The sequence below is a fragment of the Rissa tridactyla genome, chromosome 11 (assembly GCF_028500815.1).
Source record: "Rissa tridactyla isolate bRisTri1 chromosome 11, bRisTri1.patW.cur.20221130, whole genome shotgun sequence".
In the NCBI taxonomy this organism is placed as follows: domain Eukaryota; kingdom Metazoa; phylum Chordata; class Aves; order Charadriiformes; family Laridae; genus Rissa; species Rissa tridactyla.
The window spans coordinates 10,709,029-10,716,257 of NC_071476.1; positions in this window are offsets into that span (position 1 = coordinate 10,709,029).

A 7,229-nucleotide genomic window follows, 5' to 3' on the forward strand; every position below is an offset into this window, starting at 1 on the left:
AAATGTCTTTGTGAGATTTCTGTCTGGTTATTATATGATGGTAAGTTTCTGTATATGAATACAGGTCAATATATATCATATATATTAAAAGTTATACATAAAAAAAAGTTATATAAAAAGCTTTATTGGATCATTCAAGCCAAATACAGGGGAAAATTGGAGTTTTAAGAGTATGAAAAGATCTGGAATCCAAGGGTGTGAGACAGTTTGATAAGATTATGAAAGAATATTAAGTTTAGTGAGATTCATAACTTGAGAGGTGCAAACAATGGGAACAGCTACAAAATATGACAGGAAGATGCGAAAAAAAAGACACCTATGAAAACAGGTCGTAACATTATTGCATAAACCTGAATGTCTCATAAATTCTGCTAGGCTATTTCAAAAGCAAGTAGACAACACGGTGGCTGATAGGAGCAACATCATGATAACCTTTCTAGAAAGCCCTTCTGTGTTATTATTCAATTCCACTCAGATAAATCCTTAAAGGAAAAGGGATTCGTGACTTCAAATTCTTCCTCCTAGTCTGGGAGTCCGATGACAGCTGACAAGTTTCTAAAAACATGGATTTTTGTATTGTCCAGTACCTGGGCTGCTCGTGGGAGCAGACATGGATGGGCAGACAGACAGAGAGACAGCACCGCGTCCACCGTGGCCACTCGCCCGGCTCCATTCCATGTTGTGTGCGGTTCTTGTTTAAGAAAAGCTTCTGAGCGTCAGAGCAGGGTTTTTCCTCACGAAAGGCAAAACCGAGGTTTTAGAGGAATTATTTCTAAGTCAACTTTCTCAAGAGCCCTGTAAGCGGCTCCTCTGGCGCTGTTTGCAGGGCTGCTCAGCCCGACAGCCCTGCCATCATCCACTGGCCGCACTACGGAGCTGCTGCTGCTACAGACGCTCCGCGCACAGCTTAATCCAAATGACGAGCGAAGGCAGCACCTAGTGCGGTCCTGCTTGGGTTTAGTAAACCAGATTTTAATAAATTTCTACTGATAGAAACAATCCTGACTATTCACAGCAGCTGACGATGCTGCGAGCAGGAGGGTGCGAGGCCGGTCCCGGAGCGCGGCCCAGGCCCGGTGCGGGGGAGCCGCCTCTGCACCACCGGGCCGCCGCGGCGGCCTCTTTACCCGGAGGAGGGACCGGGTGTTACTATTTCAGAGAAACATCAACGTTTCCATTCGCCGGGAATGGCTTCCCGCTGAGCCCGGCTCCGGGCGGCTCGCCCCTCACGGGACGCTCCCCGCGGGGCCGCTCCTGTCCCGCCGCCGAGTCCTGACCGCGGGTCCACACGCCGACACCGGCCGCCGCCGCCTCAGGGCCCAGCGCCGCGCATGCGCTGGGGGCGGGCGGAACAGGCGGCGGCAGCGGCCGCGCTGAGCCCCGGGCCCGGGGGAGAGGCGGCGGCCGGGCCGGCCCTCGGGCGGGCTGCGAGCGCGGCCGGAGATGGGGGGTCACGGCGCCTCCGGTCCCGGACCGGCACCACCCGCAGCGGCGCCGCCTCCCCCGACCGCGGCCCGGGGCAGCTGCGCCGGGCTGTGTGGCTGCTCCGAGCAGGCTGTGCTGAGCCTGGCTGCGGGGTGCGGGGGCGTGCGCGGCCCGGGACATCCCGCGTGGTGGGTGCCTGAAGGTCAGCACAGCCCGGTGTGTCCTGCCCCGGTTATGTACCGCCAAGGTGGGCTCAGAGCATAGAATCGTGCAGTGGTTTGGGTTGGAAGGGACCTTAAAGCCCATCTAGTGCCAGCCCCTGCCCTGGGCAGGGACACCTCCCACCACACCAGGTTGCTCCAAGCCCCGTCCAACCTGGCCTTGAACGCCTCCAGGGATGGGGCAGCCACAGCTTCTCTGGGCAACCTGGGCCAGGGGATCACTGCCCTCACAGCAAACAATTTCTTCCCAATATCTCATCTGGAATTCTCTTTCAGTTTAAAACTATTCCCCCTCATCCCATGGCTCCCCTTCCTGCTCCAGAGTCCCTCCCCAGCTCTCCTGGAGCCCCTTGAGGGACTGGAAGGGGCTCCAAGGTCTCCCCGGAGCCTTCTCTTCTCCAGGCTGAACCCCCCCAGCTCTCTCAGCCTGTCCTCACAGCAGAGGGGCTCCAGCCCTCCCAGCATCTCCGGGGCCTCCTCTGGCCCCGCTCCAACAGCTCCGTGTCCTTCTGCTGTTGGTGCCCCAGAGCTGGAGGCAGCACTGCAGGGGGGTCTCCCCAGAGTGGAGCAGAGGGGCAGAATCCCCCCCTCGCCCTGCTGCCCACGCTGCTGGGGATGCAGCCCAGGCTGCAGGGGGTTTCTGGGCTGCCAGCGCACGTTGCTGGGTCGTGTTGAGCTTCTCATCCACCAACACCCCCAAGCCCTTTTCGGCAGGGCTGCTCTCCATCCCTCCGTCCCCAGCCTGTGCTGGTACCAGGGGTTGCCTTGACCCAGGGGCAGGACCCTGCACTTGGCCTGGTTGTAACCTCATGAGGTTCACATGGACCCACTTCTCGCAGTCCCTGGGTAGTTTGTCTCACTGCTGTGTTTCAGAGCGCTCACAGGGGCTGGTCTCATCTTTCCTGCGTTAAGAGAATGGAGCCACAGGACGGCTGGCAGTGGGCACCTGGCTGGCCCACATCACCCTGAAGGAGAGTCACGGTTTCTTTCCTTAAGTGCCAGATGAGCAGGTGAGGGCACTGAGTACCCACCGTGTGCGCCGAGAGGATGCTGTGTCGTGCCCTCTGACTGGAGGAACTGAAGCGAGAGAAAGGACGGCTGCTGCGGGCCTGTGAGCTCCTTGTATCCGGGCTCTATAGTGCACACAGCAGTGCCTCTATAGGTGCCTCACTGAGCTCTGCTTCTGCCGGTGGTACCAGATTAGGGGATCCTGGTGCCAGTGTCCCTGCTGCCAGCCCCTGTCCCGCGGGCCGTGCTGGGGGTTTGTCCCTGGTTAGATCAGGGTGTGCTCTGCAGTGCTTAACCTTTTGTATGAGTGTATGTTCTGGATGAGAGCTGTTCCCTTTGACCTCCCCATTAACGGCTCTGTCTGTCTGTAGTCTCAAAAATAACTACTCAAGCATTTGCAAATAATGGCAGCCCATTCCTTAAAATTTTACTGTGCAAGGTGGAGGATAGAGTCCAGCTGCTTCAGGCTCTGCCGCTGGGCTCCTCAGTGTGGTTGATGGTCTGCCTCTGCCTTTGAGAGACATCACTCATTATTCGCTCTCTGTAATTAAGCCTTTCTGTAACTCTCACATGAGACCAGCTAGCAGGTGCTGAGCACAGGGCTGGTAGAGGTAACTCGGTGCTTTGTGCTTTCCTTTAGGCTTTCTAGGTTCCATCACAGATCAGTAGAATTCTGTTCCCAGCGGTCAGAAAAATTCCTGAAGTATAATACATGGATATGCGACCCTGAATAGCAAGTACTGCGTAATACCATTGTCCTGAGCACAGATGGCTCGGTCTCTTGGAGCTTTTCAGCATGGAAAAACAGATCAGCAAAAACATTTGAGTCCTTGTCTGCTTCACTAGGCACCCATTAAAATTCTGGTCTTTAGTCACTATTTATACAGTAAGAATTACATTGGGAGTACTTCAGGGTCAATTCCTGACACTTTCAGGTGCGCAGGATTCTCACTGCCTAGGTTAGAGTTAAGTAAAGATGAATATGTTGCCAGTAGGAAAAAGTGCCATAATAGAAACAGGGGAAAGATTCAAGACTTGTGTATTGGTAATGCACTGGAGTAACTCCCTTGCTGGGTAACATCCACTGTAAAGTTTGGGATTTTTTAAATTTTAAATGTAATTCATTTTTAAATTCTCAACAGAGAAATTCTGGAGTTTGAGGGTGAACTCATTTCCCAGGAGAAACAGTGCTTTTTAAATCAGAAGATGGAAGGTCTGCCAGATGTTTCCACATTTATTGAAACATGAAATAAAAATGAGTTTAAGAACTGCAGAGGTTTTCTTGCCAAAACATAGGTCTCTCGGCTAGCTGTGGTCTTAACTGGAAGGTGTTGTGCAGGGCTGAGTGCTAGTGTGGGAGAAGGGAGCTGCTGATCCTGGCTGGATCCATGGGAAAGGGAGGTCAGAGCGCCATGGTGCTCGGCACCAGGGACGGGCGAACAGTGGCCATTCCTTGGCCGTGGCAGTGCTTTGGCAGCCAGATGTTGGATGTGGCCTGGAGGGAGAGAGAGAGTACGGCACCAGAGTCCTTTCCAATGGTGTATCTGGTTTCACCATGACCCCATTTACACATCAGGGAAAAAACTGTAATGCTGAAATGACTGACTTTCGCAAAGGACCAAGTTTTTCAGATTGCCAGAAGATGACTTTTTCTAAGGGAATAGATTTCCCTGGCTCATGTTTACTCAGACTTTTCCCTGAAGGATAGGAGGGAGAACATTTATGCAAGTTAGTTCATACAAATCAACAGCTGTTAGAGCAATTTTTTTCCTCGGAGATTTAAAGTGCGAATTACAAAAACTGGAAAGCAAATATGGCAATCAAGCCCATCTGGGACAAGAATATTTTTATATGTAAGCTTTTCTTTATACAGTCTTGGCAATAATAATATCTCTGATTCTGTAACCTAAGGAAACCAATGAACAAATACCTCTTTTTCTAATTGTTGTGATAAGGTTTATGCAGTTGTTATTTCCTTATTGTTTAAAACATTTTTATTATTTATTGTTTTGTCATTAAAGGGACAAACTGTAATGGGTATTTTACAGGGTCTAACTGTAAGAGTTAGACCCTCATTTTACTTCAATAGTTATTATTTGATAACATTTGTCTAACAGACTGAGTGTGGTTTTGTTGAGTGAAGACTTGCTGTGTTCCCAGTTGCTGTGGTCAAGGTGTGGGGTTTGTATACGTGTGGCTATGAGGACGTGCACGTGTGCGCTCGGTAAAGTCTGCTGCCTCACCTTGACTTCTCTTGAGTAACCACCAGAATTATTTGAGCCTTTGATTCTGATTTTTTACATCTGCTGACCTGTAAGTGCCTTACACTGCAGCTTTATTAATGTCAGTTTAGCATCTGTGTGTGATAGATGTCTAATGTTCGGTTACTAGCGTTTTGTAAAGATTTCTATGCGTATAAACACATCTGTCTCATTTTATGTGATTGTTTTGAAGAAACTACAAACACCATGTGTTTGATGACATTTTCTACATGTTTTCAAAGCATTTCTCAGAAACGGTTGCTGCTGAAGACATTCATGAAGAGTTTTTGGCAGTGGGAATGTAAAGTTGGATATGTGAATTCAAAATACTAAGCACCTGCAAAAGAAAAACCAGTTGTATATAAGGTGTGTGTATATATATACACATATATATACATATATATATAGTCATGAGCACGTGATTACACACACTGTTTTTAGAGCTGAAATATATCTGTCTCACAGGTGTCCAAGACATTGAGAAAATTTACCTGGAACTCCTGATTTCCATTTTTAATCTCTGATTGCTGTGGCATGGCCTGCTGTCTTCTCTAACAGCTTTGGTAAGAGCGTCAGTGAGTCTCTTCAGCATCTGGGGAGTTTGCAGGGTTCTGCCTTGCATCTTCACTGTCATAAATGTTGTCGTTCAGTACATTTTTTGCGCAACCACCTTTGACAGGACTTGTTCCTGTCCTCGTTACTGTAGTTTTCATATTTGCACCAGGGACCATTTATTCCTGCTTTGTGCTGGAAGTGCTGAGAGCAGCAGACGGGGTTTCTTGGCCTGTGGTACTTCCTGACTCCTAGAGCATGAATATTGCAATATTACAGAAACCAGGTTGGAAAAAAAAGCCTAACTGAGGCCACATTTGATATGTTGGAAAGGATTGATTTAAAGAATGCCATTGTGTTTTTTAAGTTTTATTGCTGACTTCATTTCTGCAAATTCTCTGGGGACCATATAGACATCACCTGTAATTCTTGGACTTGTTTCTTTCAAAACACCAGCTCTTGCTATAAGGATAGGATTTCACTAATGAAGTACACAACTTGTGCTATTGATGTATAAAGAAAGCCTGCCTGCAAGCTTGGTCTCTCTCTTCCCCGCATGCAAATTAAATGCCTTTTTATTCTAAGAATTTGAAGAACTCTTTTAAAAATCAAATATGCCTAGGGAAAGGCTGCACACGGATATTGATTAGTTTTATGATGTCTGCTGCCAACTGCATTGCATTCAGTCCTGGAATGAAATGAGTCCTGAATGGTGTATAGTAGTGGGAGAGCATCTATTTGCATTCGACAGTCTATTAATAGTGATGGCATTGGGTGATCTACGCAGAGAACACTTCCTGGTGTGTAAGGTTATGATATGTACTAGTTAAAAGGAGTGTGAGTAGGAATACTTTTTACTTCCCAGCCTACCTATTGACATCATGTGACCGTAAAACAAAGTTAACTCGTATGTGCATCTGTTCTCACTGCGGTAAAACTCAGCTCATTAGTGTTAGAGTTATTGTTAACATTCCAGCTCCCTGGAGGAGAGCTATTACACACTCGCTATCTATTTTTGTGCACAAAGCTATTCATAAAGCATTAATTTCTGCAGAAACTTACTTAAAACTTTTGTTTCCATACTATGATTTCCCCCTAGTTGTTTTTCACAATACAAATATTATGGTAAGGTTTTTTAAAAAATCAAGAAAATGAAGATCAGGTGGTCTTCATTGTGGCAAAAGAGGAGAAACACGTACGTGAAATGAGATGGACTTCCTTTCATATCTGTCCGTGTCAGAAAACAGACTCCCCTGATTCCAGGTGTAAGTAGAGCTGGAGGAAGGGAATGTGTGGAGCACACCCAAGTGTGGAAGCTGAGCTGAAGTTGGGGGACACCCCTGGGTACAAGGGAGGGCACCCCTGGGGAGCACAAGCCAGGGCAGTGCGACAGGGCTGCGGAGGGAGATGCACATTTTATCCTTATAAATTTAACCTGTAATGAAACCGGTTTATTGAACCGTAACATATTGATAAGGCCTCCATGAGACCTTTTTTGTCCTTTCAGGTCTGGGTATTTTCATATGTATTTGGCATTCAGTATTGATCCTTTCCAAGCAAAATGCAGCCTGCTCTATGCCCTAATGGCACATTCACAAAAGAGGAATGGGTAACGTAGAGCATGTGTTACAGAGAGACAGGGACGAGGACACTGCATTGCCAGCGGGTTCGTGCAAAGCACTATGATTTTGCAATCTCTTTGCCAGGAGTAGTATTATAGAAGGAATATGGAGCTTCAGTTAATATTGCCGTTAATATATAA